Here is a 19,156-nt window from a genome sequence, read left to right on the forward strand (position 1 = left end):
GTTGCTCGGTGCTGGGCACTTGCCGATGGGACTGGTCATTCGTGCTTTGAGTCTGAGAGCGACCTGGGGATGGGGTGAGGTGCTCGCCTCTACCTCTCAAGGCCACTGCAAAGCTCCAGTCACTGCTCTGCCCAAGCAGAAGTGCAAATTAGTTTTACAGCATCACACAGCTACTTGGTTACATAAATCCAAGGGCATGGTGGGAAAGTGAACTGGAGAGGCAGCGGCCAGGATAGAGAGCGGGAAGGGCAGTGGGGCCAGGACTGCTGGGTGAGCAGCCATTCTCCCCAGGCAGAAAATCGGGCTGAGGGGAAGTTTAGATGAAGTTGGGCTGAGTCAGTGACCTTTAGGAAGGAAAAGGAAGCCTGAATGATCGGAACTGCCAGAGAAGGTACATCTCAGCTCATCGATTCTAGACCAGGGACCCTTGGAGTTCTCAAACATAACCATCTTCTTCTCCATGCTAGTTCTTTCCGGGGGCCTTTCTTACTCTCCTATCTGGATACTCAACCATCCAGTCAGTCAGCCCGTCAGTCATCTAGTTACATACTCTGCTAGATGCTGTGGTCACAGCGGTGGAACAAAGCAGATGCAGCATTTCCTTATCCTGAGATGGAACCTCCAGCTGCAAGGCAACTAGACATTAAAAAAAGAAGTGCAGAAACAAATATTTAAATTATAATTGTAACTGGTACTGTGGAGAACTAGAGGAGACTCTAGCTTAGACCCACAATGTCTAGGTTGACTTAAAAGATGAATCAGGATTGATACGCAAAGATGATATTCCAGGCAAAGGGAATGGCTTAGGTATGGGCCTGAGCCTGGTGGGCTTCCCAGAAACTTTACCAAGTGCCTGAATTGAGATGAGGGGAGGAGAGCTGCTGGAAATAATGCGGGGCCTTGCAGGCAATGTTAGGATGTGAGTATAGTTTTGTTTTGTTTTCCTAAGAACAGGGGGGCAGTCACTGAAAGGTATTATATAAGGGAGTGACATGAGCAGACTTGTATTTTGAAAAGGTCACCGTGGAAGTGGATTGCAGCAGTCCAGAGGAGAGGTCATGGTGGCTTGGACCACGGTGGCGGCAGCAGGTGAGAGAGGTGTTGGACTTCAGCTGCATTTTGGAACTAGAATTTGGAAATAGGATTTGATGTTTCTTTGGACTTGGGGTGAGGGAGAGGGAGGGTCAAGGCCATTTGGCTTGGGCCATTGGGCAGCACCATGCATGGAGATTGGGAAGCCTGGGGAAGAAGCCCTTACATTACTTTTTTGGTAGCTTTTCTGGCACTTTTCACCCTTTGCCTTTTGTTTTAATGATTCCACAGCATTTGTTCTTGAACCAAAAGGTAAAAAAGAACTGAGGGGGAATTCCCTAGTGGTTAGGGCTCCGAGCTTCCACTGCAGGGCCACAGGTTCGATCCCTGGTTGGGGAACTAAGATCCTGCATGCCCTGCAGTGCGCCCCACCCCCCCAACAAAATAAATAAATAAATAAAAGAACTGAGGCCCGCTATTAGTGGCTCTGCTCAGATTAGAAGCCAGCTTTAGCCTCCTCTGTGATGCCACACAGGGTTTCCCTTTCATGGCTGGGGCAGGGTGTACTGGCTCATCTTCGTATTCCCCTTGAGCCCAGCATAACACCTTGTGCACAGAGGGTTTCAATAATGAGGTTTTCTACAGCCCTGTGTACCTGGCACTGTGCCGTGCAGTGAGGACCTGAGGCATAGTCCTTGCTCTCAAGAATCTCACTGGTCAGGTGAGAACAGGGCCCACTCGGGTAGCAGGCTGGGCCACGTCATCAAAACGGAAGCCCTCGGGCCATCTGCAGAGGCCAGCACTGCTCCCTACTGCTGGAAAGCACAGATGGAGGGAGATACAGATGTGTGTCCCTGAGGGCATCCTGTCCCCTCACGCACCAGTAACTCCATCACCATGGGGCACCCTTGGAGACCTTGCAGAAGAGGGGCCTTGCTTCTGCTCTGCGGAGCCACACCTTCAGCTCCAGCAGAGATCTTAAGCAATAAACCTGCAGCAAAATGAGGGGACCTGGCAGGGTGTATGCCTTGCGTTTATTACATTTTTCATGGGTACATATCCTTTTCTTTATGCAAAGCCCTGAGGAAGTTTATTACTAAAAAATGGAGAGACTTCCCTGGTGGCGTGGTGTTTAAGAATCTGCCTGCCAATGCAGGGGACACGGGTTCGATCTCTGGTCTGGGAAGACCCCACATGCCGCGGAGCAACTAAGCCCATGCACCACAACTACTGAGCCTGCGCTCTAGAGCCACGAGCCACAACTACTGAAGCCCACGCGCCTAAAGCCCGTGCTCTGCAACAAGAGAAGCCGCCGCAATGAGAAGCCCGCGCACCGCAACGAAGAGTAGCCCCCGCTCGCTGCAGCTAGAGAAAGCCCGTGCACAGCAACAAAGACCCAACGCAGCCAAAAATAAATAAGTAAATACATTTATTTTTTAAAAATTAGAAAACTCAGATTTTTAGCCAGGTTTTTACTGCTTTTACAAAATGAATGTACCTGTTATGGCTCTGGGTGAGATCCTGCTTCTCATCAGGGAGCTGAGTATGAGTGAGCTGGGCCTGGACAGGGGCCGTATCTGCCCAGAGTCATCAGCTTTCCCATCACAGGTGCTGCTCAGGGTCTATAGCATCTGTTTCTCTGGCTCTGATTAGATTGAAAGAGGGAAGGTCAGGTCCTAGCTGGGGCCAGAAGGGTGGGGAGGATCACATCTCTTCCTTACATAATGGAATAAAGAACATCCTCCTTCCCCAAACTGGGGATCTCAGAACCACCATCAGTGTCATGACTTTATTTATTTATTTATTTTTTTGCGGTACGCGGGCCTCTCACTGTTATGGCCTCTCCCGTTGTGGAGCACATGCTCTGGACGCGCAGGCTCAGCAGCCGTGGCTCACGGGCTCAGCCGCCCCGCGGCATGTGGGATCTTCCCGGACCGAGGCACGAACCCGTGTCTCCTGCATCGGCAGGCGGACTCTCAACCACTGTGCCACCAGGGGAGCCCTGTGTCATGACTTTTTAAAAGAGGTTTATTTTATTTTTCTGAACAAATGGAAAAATACACCATGGCCAAACAATATGATAACAATACATACATTTAGTGCACTTTCAATTTTCTCAATAGGACTTTAAAACATCTTTCCAGTAGACTATTTTTCCAGCGATTTTAGGTTCACAGCAAAACCGAGTAGAAAGTATGGAGTTCCTGTATTCTCCCCGCCCCATACACACAGTCTCCTTTACTGTCAGCCTTCTGTTCCAGAGTGGTACCTTTTTTACATCCATGAACTTCCATTGACACATCTTTATCACTCAAAGTTTGTAGTTTACATTAGGGTTCATTCTTGGTGTTGTACATCCTATGGGCTTGCACAAATATGTAATGACATATATCCACCATTACGTATCATAATGGTGATATCATAATGTATCATACAGAGTATTTCACTGCCCTAAAAATCCTCTGTGCTCCACCGATTCATCACACAGGGGAATATATGTATATATATATATATATATATATTCACCTATATATATATTTGTCTATATATTTTAAAATGCATACAATGGTCCTGATCAATATTTATTTCAAAGTATCTTCTGAGCTTTAGGGCTTTTATGAAGCTATCAGGGCAAGCTTTGTGTTTCCTGTTCTGCTTTTCTCAACATCATTTCATACCTGTATTTCCGTATATTGACACAGTTCACATGTCATTCTTAATAGTTATGGAGCAGGCCATGTCCAAACAGTTGATAGCTCTCACTAATCATTTATCATTTTCCTCCTATATGATATTGCGAAAAGATTTAAAAGGAGATATGAATATGATTCTAAGATGCACCACTAGAATATGAATAATAACAGTGCTCTTTGCGAAGGTTGACTCCCTGGACATAAACATTAATTCATGACTCCAGCCAGGGCATATACAGCAGCCTCTGAAACGGAGTGTTCCACCTCTGTTTTAATGTCTGTGAAGGGAAAGGATCCCATTATGTCCTGAGGGGACTCATTTACTACTGTGTAAATACAGGATCTTAGCCAGCTTTCAACTAGAATGTTCTTTCTAATGTACAACACAAATCTCTTTGACGTGAATTTAAGCTTTCTACTCTTCCTCAGTGTGGACAGTTTCTCTGACCTGCGTATAGCACCCCTGTGCAAATCAGAAGAGTCTGATGAGTTACAGGAATCACTTATATGTACTAATATTCTGCTGGAGGATGGCAGAGGCTTTTCATGAGTTCTCATCAAATCCTGAACAACCCTTTGAGGTAGGTACTATTATGATTTCCATTTTACAGATGAGAAAAGAAGACGATTCAATCAACTCCCAGCTTTAAAAAATTATTTCCCAGGGCTTCCCTGGTGGCGCAGTGGTTGAGAGTCCGCCTGCCGATGCAGGGGACCCAGGTTCGTGCCCCGGTCCGGGAAGATCCCACATGCCGTGGAGCGGCTGGGCCCGTGAGCCATGGCCGCTGAGCCTGCGCATCCGGAGCCTGTGCTCCGCAATGGGAGAGGCCACGGCAGTGAGAGGCCCGTGTACCGCAAAAAATAAAATAAATAAATAGATAAAAATTATTTCTCATTTTACATGTCTCCTAATTGGAATTTCAATTTACTTCTCCCAAATACCCACCTTATTAAAAATGAAGTGGTGAGAGGCCCTGTGACTACTCATCGATTACTTACTGTGAGCCTGGGAACTTTGGATTCATTTTCTTACTTAATTCTTATGATATCTCTGGGAGGCAGGTATTATTACTCATTTAATAGGTGAGGAAATTGAAGCTCAGAGAAGTGAATGTACTTGCCCAAGGTCACATCAGAAAGGAATGGGACTCGACCTGGAACCAAAGTCCAGCTCCAAGGTCTTGGGCTTCCGGCTCTGCCTACTGTCTTCCTAAATGTCCCGGCATCTCTCTCATCTACACAGAGTCTAGATCTTCATTTTATTTGTAACTTTCTGCCTCTTCCTGGAAATAGGGCATCTGAAAATCCCTCTGTGTGTATGTGGCTGCCCTGCTGCCCCTGAACAAGTCAGAGGAGACCAAGCAAGCTTACAAACCCAAGACCTTGCGTGGGTGGGGGTGGGGGACCTGGTCAGGGCCCTCAGGGTGAAGGCAGAGGGGAAGGAATCTCCTTCTCACTGTCTATTTGGATCCTCCTTCTCATTTCCTGCAAATAACCGAAGGGAAGCTCGGAAAGGGCTGGCGGTGGCACCAGAGGAGGACAGAGCAAAACTGTCCCTTGAGTTTGCAGTTTGAGACTGTCCCAGTCCCATCGTTTAAGGACCATCGCGGCTTTGGTGTTTGTTAGGCCTGGTTTTGAAATCTTGGCTCTGCCTTTTCCGGGCTGTGTGAGGTTGAGCCAGTGATACCCCTCCCCCGCCTAGTGAGTCTCCGGGCCCTCTGTCACACGTGAAAAGGGGATAGGAATTCCTGCTAGTGGTTATATGGAGGACTAAACGTGATGAGATGCACCAGTAGCCCGGTGCCTGCTTTAGAAAAACTTCTTTTCCTCTCCTTCCTTTACTGCCTTCCCTGGGACACTTGGGTCACCTTAGCTGCTTCCTGCCCCGTGTCTGTCAGACCCTCAGCCCTGCCCCTGCTGCCCTAGCTGCCCCTCAGCTCTCCTGGAGCGATGGAGAAGGAAGCAAAGAAACCCAGGCCAAACCTTGGCTTCCTGCCCACCCCTCTCCCTGGGTGGGGGCAGAGCCCTGAATGCCTCTCCCTCTGTCCAGACACTCCTCCGGGCCCTCCCCTCCCCTTGCCCACCTCCCAGCAGTTAACAATGACTCGCAGATCAAAGGATGCCCCAGCAGGAATCCTTAACCACGGAGAGCTTCAGGATCCAGAGCTCTGGATATTACAGGCAAATCTTTGCATGTATTTGCATTTTTCTGGAAATAGAATCTTGAGGGATCCCTGACCTCTCTGGTTAGATTTGAGGTGGGGAAAAGGACTCTGTGGGTTTCTTCTGCGTGGACTAGAACTTTCCTTAGAACTTGGACAGCCACTTGCAACTTCAGCGGAAGAAATCTGGTCCCACAAAAGGGAGTGAGACAGAGAGGAGGGGCCCACTTTTCCGCGAAGGAGGGAATTCCTAGAGGAAGGCAGATCTTCGGTTATAGACCCTACAGATACTCAGTCTCCTTCTATTCTGCCCACTCACTCACTCACTCATTCATTTTATTCTTCAATCAGCATTTATTATTGTTGCCTACTGTGTGCCTGGCTTTGAACTAAGTAATATTGGACATACAGACATCAGACCGGCGTTCTCTAAAGTGTGGTGCTACAGACCAACCTCATCAGAATCCCCTGGGTGCTTGTAAAAAACACAGGTCCCATGCTTGGTGTCAGTTTATTTAACTCTTGTAAAAATAAAATACAGTGTGCGTGTGTAAAAAAAAAAAAAAGAGTGAACTTCCAGGAGTGAGATTAACAAATTAAAGGAAAGAACTTTTTTTTTTTTTTTTTGGTACGCGGGCCTCTCACTGTTGTGGCCTCTCCCGTTGCGGAGCACAGGCTCCGGACGCGCAGGCTCAGCAGCCATGGCTCACGGGCCCAGCCGCTCCGCGGCACGTGGGATCCTCCCAGACCGGGGCACGAACCCGCGTCCCCTGCACCGGCAGGCGGACCCTCAACCACTGCGCCACCAGGGAAGCCCAGGAAAGAACTTTTTGTGGCACTACTCATAAATGCTTTCCAAAAGTGTTATATGTATATGCAGATTCCTTATAATACTATCAACTTTGGATGCTATGTTCTTGCAATTTTGTTACTATAATAATGTTACATAGTATCTCTGGATTTTAAAAATTTATCTTTTCTAATGATTAAAAATAAATAAATAAATAAATGTTATTTTTCATAAATAATTGTCATTAAAATGAATATCCCTCAATAGCAAAAAAAAAAAAAAAAACAGGTCCCTGGACCTCAACCACTGAGGGCATTGCCTGGGACTCTGCATTTCAAACAGGCTCCCCGGGCTCATTAAATTAGTTGAGAGCCATTGCCAGAGACTGGCATCTCTCACAGCCCTTGGCATTCATAGCATGAAGTGTGTTAGCTGGCCTGAGAACATGGTCCCGACCCTTTCATAGGAGATGTAGCCCCATCCCTGCCTCTCCCCTGGCTCATCCCTGCCCTTCTCCATGCTGGGCCCTGTGAAGAGGAGGGAGGGGAGAAGCTGCCCACCCATCCACCCACCACAGCCACTCTGGGGGTATAGTCTTGGGCAGATGGTGAATCTCAAGGGCAGAGAGGCTGTCGCAGCCTGCACCACTCCATCCTGACTAGGCAAAGATCTGATAGCATCAGTTAATGCCAGCAAGGCTCCCTCACTGCCTGGGCCTGTCCCGAGGCTTTGCTAATTAATACCTCTACGGTCCCTTGGGTCCCTGGGATGAAAGGTTTGGGAAGACCTGGGGAAACGGAATGGTTCATCTGAAAGGATCTTTCTACCTATCACAAGTGTAAGGAAACTGAAGCTGGAATCAGCAGTGGCATGGGAAGTGGAATCTAGAAACGTACCAGGTAACATTTCTGGAGCTCACTACAAAAGCTTTAAATACAGCATCCCATCAATAGCCACTTGCACTCCAGGTGCCCCCCACTTTGTAGGGGTCACAGTGAGACACGGTGTTCTGTCCAAGGTCACGTAGTTAGCGCAACAGAACTAGGGCCACACCCAGGCCATCTGACTCCGAAGTCTGGGCTCCCACTTATATTCTCCAGGGGCTTCTGTGCTACACAGCCCTGGGTCCCACCCAAGCCGCAGCCTCTTGCCCAGGGCCAGATGTGCCCTGTGTGCTCGGCCCCAGATGGGGAGGGCAGGGGTGATGTCCCCGCTGCTGCAGCCCTTGGCTCCCACTCCCAGCTGAGCCTTTGGACCTGATCATCGACTTCCTGTTCCTGGGGAGGATGAGGCAACAGGGAGTTGGGGAGGGCGGGGACAGGTCTTTCCCCTCTCCAGGGTCAAGGGCCTCTAGGGGAATCTACACCCTGGGCCTTCCTGGACAGTGCGGCTTCCCTCTCTAAGGCCACTGGAGAGCAGACTCCACCTCCCAGGAGGGCACGGGGGAGGGCGAAGCGGGCTGGAGCATTATAAACACATGGCCAAGGTCTTGCCCCAGGGAGCCTGTCTTCAGCATGACTTTGGGGCAACTTTGAGCCAACTTGAGCCAACTTCAGATTTCTAAGAAACGTTGGGTCTTGGGCAAATGCCGTGGCTCCAAAGTGGGTGGTAGAGCATGGGCAGTGGAATCAGACAGCCGCAAGTCTGAACTGTGGTTCTGCCACTTTCCAGCTGTATGGCCTTGGATGTGTAGCTAAGCCTCTGAGACAGAGAGCCTCAAAAGTAATAATTCCTATCTCATCGGGTTGTTGTGATAATTTTTAAAAATATTTATTTATTCATTTGGCTGCGCCGGGTCTTAGTTGCAGCATGAGGGATGTTCGTTGCCACGTGTGGGAGCAGGTTTTCCATAGGTGCTTAGCCATTGGCAATGTTGCCTCCTATCTATTAACTGGAGACAATGGAGGCCAATTTGGGGTGACACTTTTAGACCCCAATCAGAAGGCACTGAAATCCAGAAATAATTCCAGGGCATCTCAGGCACTCCTGCTGGGCGTTCCGCTTTCCCAGTTCCCCTCCGCCTTTCCCCTCCTCCCTCCCCCCTCTCCCTCCCCCCTCCCACCATCCACATCTGGATTCAACTAGAGAACAATAGGCTTTCTGTGAATGCCTCTACCTTCCCCTGCCCTGGGTCCTCCAGTTCAGAACTATGGTTCTCACAGGCGTGGAAAGGGGAGAAGTGGCCAGAAAATCTGAGAGATCTTGTTTCCCAAACCTAGAGTGCACGCCCTCCCCGGGGCCCCATCCTTACTGTTCCCTGTTGTCCCAGTTCCAGCCTGGAGCCCTAGTTCCATGCTGCGGCCGGCTGTCCCCAGGCATGAGGAGGAGATTGCAGTCCTCCACCCTCCACCCCCATCCCAGGCCACCCCTCCTGCCAGGGAGAAGTCCTGCTGTACTCCTGGAGGCCAGGCCATAAATTGGAATGCAGCAGTCACAGTTGAAGGCGGCTGTAACTCTCATTAAAGTGACATCGACCCCACCGCAGGAGCATGCTGTAAATCCAGGGAAAGGGGGCATTTATCCAGGGAGAACCGCAGGAGCAAAGAAAAAACCCATAAATAGAGGAGACATGGTGTCTGGAATTAACGGTGGAGCCCTGCCCAAGGCCATGCTGAACTGGGGGTGGGAGGGGCTCCCTGGCTGAGGAGGGCTGAGGGTCCTGAGGCGGGGGCTCAGTCTCAGTGAAGTTAAAGGGCGCAGCCAAAGCTCTTCCCTGTAATGATTCTCCACTGCCCTTTCTGTCCATTCTCAGGCTGGCACTGGGAACAGAGCTGGCTTGTGTCCCTGGGAGAACTGCTGGGGACATATCACTGTTCATGGGCTTTCTCGGGGACAAGAGGAGCTGTTGGCATTGGCCATTAGGATTTTTTTCATGGGAAAGATCAGTCGTGGGTCAAGCTCTGGGCTTGGAGCTGGCCGTCTGGGTTCTAATTTGACTCTGCTCCTTGCTTCCAAGCTGTGGACCTTGGGAGAGTAACTTCGCCCTTGGAAGCCTCGATTTCCCTCCATCAGAAAAATGGAAACAGTCACCTCTACCACACAGGCTTGGGTGTAGATGAGCTTGTACCGAATCAGGCAGGCCGTAGGTACTGTTTGTTGAATGACTGAATGAACTGACAAATCCCCGTAGCCTCAGAAGCTGGGATTCGCATTCAGATCAATTTTCCTTCTGCCTGAGTTTGGGTTCAGCCACTAACTTTCTGAAAGACTTTGGGCAAGCGACCTAACTCTCCAAGGCTTTGGGTGTTTCCTGGGAAATGAAGGGGTTTTAAGATGTTGACTCTGGGGGGTAGGGGATGGTGCTGCCTTGGGGATCTGTGGAATGGCCCAGGTCTCCAGGTCCCTAGGAATGTTGGGCTGCATTCCAGAACCTTCCCCTCGACTCCCTCCTCACCACTACACCAGGAACCTCAGACACTCTGCTGGGAGGCCACACCCACCTGTGCTCTCCAGTCCCGGTGGCAGTGGTGCTAGTGGTTGGCCTGTTCTGAGGTAGGGTCAAGGCCAACCATACTCTCCTGAGGTTGATGAAGGGGGCTTCCTGCGTGGTCTTCTTCGGAGGGCATCAGAGTCACCTGGAGGGCCTGTTCAATGACAGGTGGCGGGGTCCCCCTACCCAAGTTCTGTTTCAGCAATTTTCAGGTGAGGCCCAGGAATCTTGACAAGTTCTCAGGTGACGCTGCTGTTGCTGACTGGAGTGGTCTTGCCAGAATTCAGGCTTCCTTTCCTCTCTTACTGCAGACCTGCAGCTGAAGCAAATGGGCAGCTGAGGCGGACTCCAGAGGCCAGTGTGCTGACTTCCGAGTCACCTGGGTCCCTCCGAGGCCAGCCTTCACTGATGCGCAAAGAGCTGGTGTTGGAGGCCTTAGCAGAACACAGATCCTGAACTTTTAACAAGCTCCTCGGCCACAGAGGGCACTGGCATTGGAAATTCAGTGTCCTTTGAGGGTCCCCCTCCCTTCTCCCCACCACAGAGACTTAGAGAAAAAGGGGGTGAGGAGAGAAAAGAAGCAGGAACTCAATTGGGTAAAATGGCTTAGATGGAGGAGTCCAGGCACAATCAGTGGAAAGGAAAAGCATTATAACCAGGCTTCTGAAACACCTAGAAATGATGCCCAAAGCTGGGCTTGGGGGAGAAAATGTGACTCACCTCTGTCGAGGGCCAGACAGACACGGTGTGGCTAGAAGCAGCCTGCTGATTTAAAGGATGTTTCTGGGTGCATCTCACTCCCAGGGAGGGCAGCTGATGACGGATGCAGGTGGTGGCTGAGACTTCCCAGCGGTCAGGAGCCGACCAGGAGGGCCACCTGCTCCACCTTCAGGACCAAGAAACGAGGCACTCCGAGGAAGCGCCCCAGTGCACGGCATCTGCTGCCTCCTGTCCGGGCACCACAACACTGTCCTTCAGCCTCTTGGAAAAGCCAGGCCTGAGCCCAATCCCCCAGCAAAGGACAGTGTCCAGGGGCTCAGGGCCCTGCTGTCCGCACACCCAAACCAATTCGGGTCCTGCAAGCAACACCTTTGTCATTCCGCTGCCCTCCGGGTGGGCCGTGGCCGGGGTGATCCACGCTCCACGCCTCAGAGAAGGACACACAGCCCGACAGGAAGGCATGAGCTTATGCGTGCACAAGTAAGCATAACTGGAATTAGGACTGACTCTGAATTTATGGTCTGTGTGGGCGCCATGTTGCAAAAATCCCACCGGCTTCAGAGCATTTCACAATTTGCACGATGGCCTTTGAAGCTCCCGCAACCCCCTAGGAAAGGCAGAGAGGTGAGCAGAGCCTACTTAAAGATGAGCAAACTGAGGGTAAAGAAATGAACGAACTTGTCCAAAGCCCCACATTTAAGAGTTTGGGCCCAAAGAGGAATGGCGGCCTTCTCATTCCCAGCCTGTGTTCGTACTAGAGTGAATTTAACTCACTTCTTGGAAACTGGTATTAGGTTTGGGGCAGGAGGAGAGAGCTGAGAGGCTGTAGGGCGAGGTGTTGCGGTGCGCAGCCCAGCGCCCCCTCTAGGACGGAGGCGCTCATTGCTGCCCAGAGTCACGTCCCTGCAGAATTGCCCTCAGCCCAAGGGGGCTGCACTGCCCAAGGTCATGCCCCTTCCTAGGTTGGGGGATACCTTGCATCCAATGACCAGCTGCCGTCGGGTACAAGGCTTAGCCCTCTTGCCTCAAGGTGGGTCATCTCTGCAGGGCCACCCCAGCTCCAAAGCTCCCAGTGGGGTCGGCCGAGGCCTTGGAATCACAGACCAACTTCTCCCTCTACCCAGCCCTGCGTCCTTCACTCGCCCACCAGCTTCATCCCAAGAGCACGTCAGTAAGTGTGTACCAATCTCTTAGAGTCTGTTTCCTAGGACCTTAAGACAGAAGAAGAAGGGGGCGACAACAACTGGGTGCTGGGTTTTTTTTAGACTGTCTTATTTAATATAAATCTGTAAAATAATATTTTTGCTATTTTATTGTTGTAATGACCAAATAGTTCATATCTGGCAAAGCTGGGACTCTAAGCCAGATCCGCTTTGACATTGAAAGTGCCCAGGGACCCTGACCTGTGGGGTCTCTAGTGGAAAGAGCTGGCCAACCAAAGACCTGCCTAACATGCTCAGCAGGGATGTAAACACCCGCGAGAGGGGCGTTCACACCTTGGGTACCAACTGGGGGGAAGCAAGGGAGGAAGATCAGTGGCCGCACGTGGCAGTCTCTGATGGCTAAGGGGGCAGCAGGAAGCCCAGGCGGAGGAAGACCTCAGGCTGACCGTGGGTCCCGGAGCTGAGCCACAATCAACGCTAAGCCGCTGCCAATGGCAAACCCCAAACCCGCTCCCCACAGGCCAGGCATGGTGGGGACTGCTGGCTCTGCATCTGCTCTGGGGTTACAAAGAGGGGTCACCCGTGCCCAAGCTGGATGGCAAGACCCAGGCCCGATCCCGTCCCAGTGGAGGACGGGGGCTCCCTGGGCTTCTCTCCGGTACGATGCTCTCTCCCCTGTCTCCACACAGCCGAGGGCTCACCCTTGCCTGGACTCTGGGGCCGATCCGCTGGTAGTCAGGGGCAGAAGAGGGAGTTCCAGGTTGGCTTGCTGCTGGAGCAACAGGCCTGTCTTATAAATTTTCCCTTGGGCTCCAGCCCCCAGGCATCTGGAGACAGTGGGAAGAGGATCCTTCCTGAACTTTTGTCTCTTGAGGCCTGGACCAGATTCTAGAGGGAGGCTTAAAGCTAGAGCCATCCCCCTGAGCGGCAATGGCCCTGGAATCGCACCTGGGGAAGAGAGCAGGCACGTTGGTTCTGGCGCTAATTGGCAGCCCCTGTCAGCTTTGACATCAAACCGGAGAGAGGCTCATTGGGCCGGTACTGTCGCTTGGAGATTCTGAACTTTTTTTTACGGTTCATACAAGTAGAAACAAAAATAGCTTACCTCCTCCTATTAACCAGGTCCTTCTGCTGTGACCATGAGCCGCAGACAATGCAACCCTTCCCGTGAAAGTGGGACCCCAGGCGTCCAGATGTGACACCGGCTGAATACTCCCTCGGGAATTAAACATCTCTCATTTCCCTAGGATGCTTGACCAGCGTGGGCGGAAACTCCCCTCGCCTCAGTGACGGATGAGTGCCTTGAAATGAGAAGGCAGCCTGGATCAGGAGCTGCGGTGCGGGCTTTGGGTGCTGGCCAGCCTTCACCCAGGGAAGAGTGGCGGCCCGGCCCTGCCCAGCCCAGCTCCAGGCCTTGGTTTTCTCACCTGGCGGGGAACGTCCTTTCAGCCGCTGGAGGAGGTATGTCTGTGACTGCTTTTTCTTTTCTTCTATTTTTTTAATTTTTGTGAGAAAACCCTCGTGGTTCCACTTGTTTTCTCGGAGCCGTTTTGTTAGTTGAGGTGTTTCCATGCTGAGCGACACACACTCATGTTTTCCTCCTTAGCAAAACATTAATTATCCCACCCGGGAACATTTCTCTCTGGCATTTTTTTTTTTACCACCCCCTAAGCTGTTGGGCACCAAACAATTTCTCTATTTTCCCATCACTGCAGCAAGCCGACTGCGTGTCTGGGTAAGAGCTGTCCCATGTGGCCGGGGGCAGGCCCACCCTGTGCCCCAGGCACCCGGCTGCTCTGCCAGCCCTCCTCACACCAGCCGGGAACCATCTGTTTACATCTCGTGTGGTCTCCTCACGAGGCTGTGAGCGGACTCACTCCTGTATTCCCCACACCCAGGATGGCACCTGGCACGTTGTATAAATGTTTGCTGCAGAAACAGGTGAATGAATGAACATGAAAGATGGAAGAAAGAAAGGATGCTCAGCACAAGGTGCCGGGGTAACAAATGGGACTCCCCTTTGGCACCCCCAGCCCCCCATCTTTTGCCTATATCTGCACGAGGAGCGCTGGAAGGCTCACTTATGGTCCTTTGCTGTCCCATCCCCTGTGCTATCTGCAGCCGTTCTCAGCTGCCAGCCAGCCGGCACCTTCACTGGAAACCCAGTTTCCTCTTCCGCAGGCTCCCCTCGCTGAGAGCAAGATAGGACAGAAGGGAGAATTCTGGAGTCTGGGATGGAGGGACGGGGGGACAAAGGCAGGGCTTAGCAGTCATCTGGCACCAGCTCCTCCTCTTTCAGGTCAAAGAAAAGGCCCAGAGCGCCGAGCTGTCTGGTTCAAGGTTCCCTGGCTGGTGAGTGGTGGTGCTGGGACTCAAGACTCCAGGCACGTGTTGAGAAACAAGAGCGTCCTAATTAATTCTGGGTGGGGGGCCTTCTAGTCTGTCCTGCTACCATGTACAGCGCAGAAGAGGGGAGGGAGCAGCCTGATCCGCCTCCTCTTTCAGGTCAAAGAAAAGGCCCAGAGCGCCGAGCTGTCTGGTTCAAGGTTCCCTGGCTGGTGAGTGGTGGTGCTGGGACTCAAGACTCCAGGCACGTATTGAGAAACAAGAGCGTCCTAATTAATTCTGGGTGGGGGGCCTGCTAGTCTGTCCTGCTACCATGTACAGCGCAGAAGAGGGGAGGGAGCAGCCCGATCCGCCCCGTGCATGCAGCACAAATGCCTTTCTTCTCCTGTCTCCTTTCACCTACACAGCATCCCTCTGCAGCAGGCAGGTGGTGATGGTTGTCTCCACGTCACAGGTGAGGAAACAGGGGTGCAGAAAGCAGAACTGACCTGACCAAGACAGCAGAGCTGGTCGGGGTTAGAGTTGGGGCTGAAGTTCCCTTTATCTGACAAGTCCAGAGCCTGTGCCCTCACCCACTCTGTCTCTCCTGTCTGGTCTGTTCTGCTGCTCTGCCCCTTCTCTCCAGGACCCTGGGTTCTCTGACTTGCCCTGGCTCTGATGAGAGCGATGAGAGATGCCTTGCTTCAGAGGGGAGTCCTGGGGGTCAAGACGAGAACCCAGGATCCCTCCTTCTGGCTCCGGGCCTGGACGCTGTAGACAGTGCAGCCTGCCCGTGCAGTGCTGGACCTCTCGGCTCTAGGACGGGAAGCAGGAGGGCTGGGGGGTCTTCAGTACACAGGACAGCAGACTAACGTGCTGAAGTTGCCAAAGGGCCCCCCTCCTGCATCTCCAGGCCTTCCTGGGTGACGTTTGCTGAGATAAAACCTCCCTCCAATGGGAGAAAGTTTAGAGTGAAACCTCCCCAGAGCATTTGTCCTGCCCAGCTTGGGAAAGTGGGCAGCTGGCTCACACAAGGATTCTCTCTCAGCTCCCACCTACCTTTCTGGTTCTAAAATCGAGCGAGCTGTTCCCCAGCGAGAGTAAGACCCTGGGTGCTGGCTTGGTCCACACTCTAAAGGGTGGAAAGGGGCTCCTAGGACAGGATGAGTGACTAAGCCACTCTCCTCTCGGAGAATGCCCGAATTCCTCCTGTGCTCTAGATGCAGACAGTGATATGGCTGCTCCATAGAAATGTGTTTTCTCCAACACAGGACTTTTGCATCATAATCCATCTCAACACAGGACTTTTGCATCATAATCCATCTCCACCTAGGACTGATTTCTGTTGGCTGGTCTGAGGGAGAAGCTAAGGAGAGAAGACTTATCTGCTTAATCTTTTGGCCACACTGCATGGCATGCAGGGTCCTAATTCCCTGACTAGGGATCGAACCCACACCCCCCACCCCGGCATGGGAGATGTGGAGTCCTAACTGCTGGACCACCAGGGAAGTCCTGAGTTTATCTTGTTTATTTGATAATCTGTTTTGGTCTGTCCTACCCCTATAATGTAAATTGTAATGCCGTAATAGGTTTATACAGAACCCTATAACGCTAAAGGTCATACACGCGAATCCTGCTACTGTATGGAGTTTACGTGTCAACTGGCTCCCTCTGAGACCCAGATGCCCCGCAGTCAAAATCATTTTGCACTCTCCATAGCTGGCCCAGGTGAAACAGAGCAGGACCCTGTGGTCCTTGCCTGCCATGTCCTCAGCCTGCCTTTTGTCTGTGGAAGAACTTTAGCTAAAGAATAAGTTTACTCGGAGAAGTGAGAAAATGCAGAAACAAAGGAAAACAGTCCAACAAGATTAAATAATATTAGTTTAGTCATTAAGCAAAGTCAAGGACCTTTAGGTCCTCCTCAAGGGCTATAGATAATATTCTGAGCCACATCCTGTGAGCTGTCTTATAGATACTGAAACCCCTATCAGGTGGAAGAAGTTACTACATGATGAGCGGACTGTAGCCATGACATAAGCTGCTACAATTCTGAGAATTGGCCTCAAAGAAATGGGAACAAACCGGCCCTGGAACTGAAGTTAATTGTACTTAAAAAATGATCCAGTTGACGCTGATCCGATGATCACATGACCAATCTCAAGACGACTGTCAGAGCTGACCCTGCCGTTTCTGCACGTAGCCCCCTCCCTCCGCCTATAAAAGCTCTTGCCCACCGATTGTCAGTGGTGGGGTGCGGGGGCGAGTCGGCCTTTGGACAGTTGTCCGCCCTCCCCCTGAGGTTGCCAGCCTCTGAAATAAAGCAAACTTTCCTTTCCTCCAGCCTTGCCTCTTTATTGGCTCTTGAGTGGCGAGCAGCTGGACGCCACTTTCTGTAACACGGGGGCTCACTGGTCTGTTCACGTCAGTGCCCTGCTCCAGACCTAATGGCTTCCTCAGCCTGGCCTTCAAGGCCCAGCACCATCTTCCTCCTGTCACACCATGCGTTCCGTGTCCCTGTGTGCTGGCATGAGTCTCTTTCTTTTTTATTTTTTTTTGAATTTTATTTTATTTACTTTTTTATACAGCAGGTTCTTGTTAGTTATCCATTTTATATGTATTAGTGTATACATGTCAGTTCCAATCTCCCAATTTCTCTCCCTCCCTTTCTATCTTCCTTCCATGTTTTAAGGAGCACCAGACCCCTTTTGAAGTGCAATGGGCTTGCTTTCCCTTACATTACAGGGGTGGACAGATAAAAATAGATATTCAAATACGCAAAGTAAATTTAGAGAAGTGCTATATGCATACACTACAACAGGGTGATGTGCGAGTTCTGTGGGGTGGGAGTGAGGCCACATGTCTTGACCTACTCCTACGCGGGCAGAGGGAAATGCCCATGGGTAGAGGCTGCCCACAAGCCACTATCCCAGGAAGTCCATCTGCTCTGGGGGGCTGGCAGCGTTCTCTCCCACCTGTGGAGTTTATCCCTGTTTCTGACACGGTGTCCTGTGGCTTCATTACAGTCCATGCCCCATCTGGTGCTGAGCTGTAAGTTCCCTACGGGTAGAGAAAGCATCTCTTCCGGTCCTGTGCCTCTCACCTGCCCCACGCATGCAAGGCACAGAGTAACTGCTCCAGGAGAGTTTGCTGGGTAAGATGTGCAAGGATGTCTCCCACCTCAGAGGGCAAAGTCAGAGGGGGCCCAGCTCAGGGTCAATGCCTAGAAGAGAGCCACTTCTGTGCCCTGGAGAGGGACGAGGAAGGGGTATAGTTGAATGGGAGAATTCATCCCTGGGGGAGGGGGTTTTAAGCAGCGCAGGTAATTGTGGGACAGGAACTAGTCAAATTCTTGTAAAGCTTTAAATGGTTTGCTCTGATGAAGAGGCTGAGAACAGTATCAGGCCTATTCCTTGGCTTGGAAAGGTCTGGAACTGCGTATGGGGGCAGACTTTGATGAAGAGTGGGGAGTGGGTGTGCAGGATCACTGCTTGTGGAGGCGGGTGTGTATGGTTTGGAGTGTGGTCTGGCGTTAGTGCGCAGTGGGGGGGTTGTGTGGTGTCTGTGATGGTGGTTCTGAAATATTGGCACAGGATGTGAGGGAGGATGTGTGTGTGTGTGTGTGTGGCCAGGTGTGTGGGTGGCGGTGCCGTGGTGGCTGGGTGCGTGTATATGCGAGGTGCATCCCTGGCACACAGCCCATGGTGTGGAGGGGATGGAGGTGTGCTGGTGTGTTCTCCCAGAAGACAGTGGGGCACTTGCCCAGGGCCCTGCGGGGACCCTGCTCCCTCACGGAGAGGGGTCAGGAGAGGCGGAGTGGCAGTGGACTGGGAGCTGGGGGCCAGCATCCCTGGTGGCTGGAGACATCGCTCTCCCAGGTGGTACCTGGGGCCCTAGAGCTGAAAGCCTTCAGACTCCTGCCTTGCCCCCAGGCCCCACACTGGCCTTTGGGGGATGGTCTTTCTTCTTCAGTTTCCCTGTGACCTGTAGTCCCTCCTTTTTGAACCTTATCCTCGAGCCCCATCCCCATTCTCTATCCTACTATCCAGAGCAGACACCAAAATATTTCTGCATTTCCTCTGGAAAAATCCTGGGAGGTCTGCATCAGAGCAGCCCACATCTGTGCACAGTTCAGCTGGGACAGCTGGAAACCCAGGCACCGGAGTTGGCCGAAGCTCGGAGCACATCAGTGCTTCCCCATCTCTGCACGACGAGCACGGCAGAGTGAGTTCACGTGCCTACAGCTAGCCCTTCCCTGCTCCCTGTGCGCGCACACCCGCGTAGGCAGACACGCTCCTGCACACAACAGATCTCCGTAAGACATACGGAGGCTGGACAAGGACACACATGAGCACGCAGGTGAGCAGAACATTCTGAGAACCACCTCAAGATATAGAGGCCCGGTGCCCTGGGGCCTGTCCCACACGTGCAACGCCTCCCTCCCTCTGATTCAGCACGCCCAGAGGCGGACATGCAATGCACATGGAGGTGTGATTCACTTTCAGCCACCTGGAAAGCCCTCCACACCCAACCTCAGGCAACACCTGCCCTTTCAGGTGGACAGGCCTGCCCTCCCCTGGGAGAGCTGGGTACTCCCGACCTGGCGAGTGTCTCTGTCCTTCCCCATTTTCTGCCCTTTCCCCGACAGAGGCTGCCCGCACCTCCTCTTGGGCCTTTTGCACCCTGGATCTCCTCCTCACCAGGTGATCAGGAGCTGCCCCTGTGTGGCTCTGGGCCTCAGTTTCCTCCCTGCAAAGGAGGGGCTGGACTGGAGGACTGCTAAGTCCTGTCCATTCTAACCCTGGGCTCTACGCCAGTTTCTCGAGGCCCGACTGGGCTGGGAA

This window comes from Phocoena phocoena, chromosome 8, assembly GCF_963924675.1.
Source record: "Phocoena phocoena chromosome 8, mPhoPho1.1, whole genome shotgun sequence".
Classification (NCBI taxonomy): Eukaryota; Metazoa; Chordata; class Mammalia; order Artiodactyla; family Phocoenidae; genus Phocoena; species Phocoena phocoena.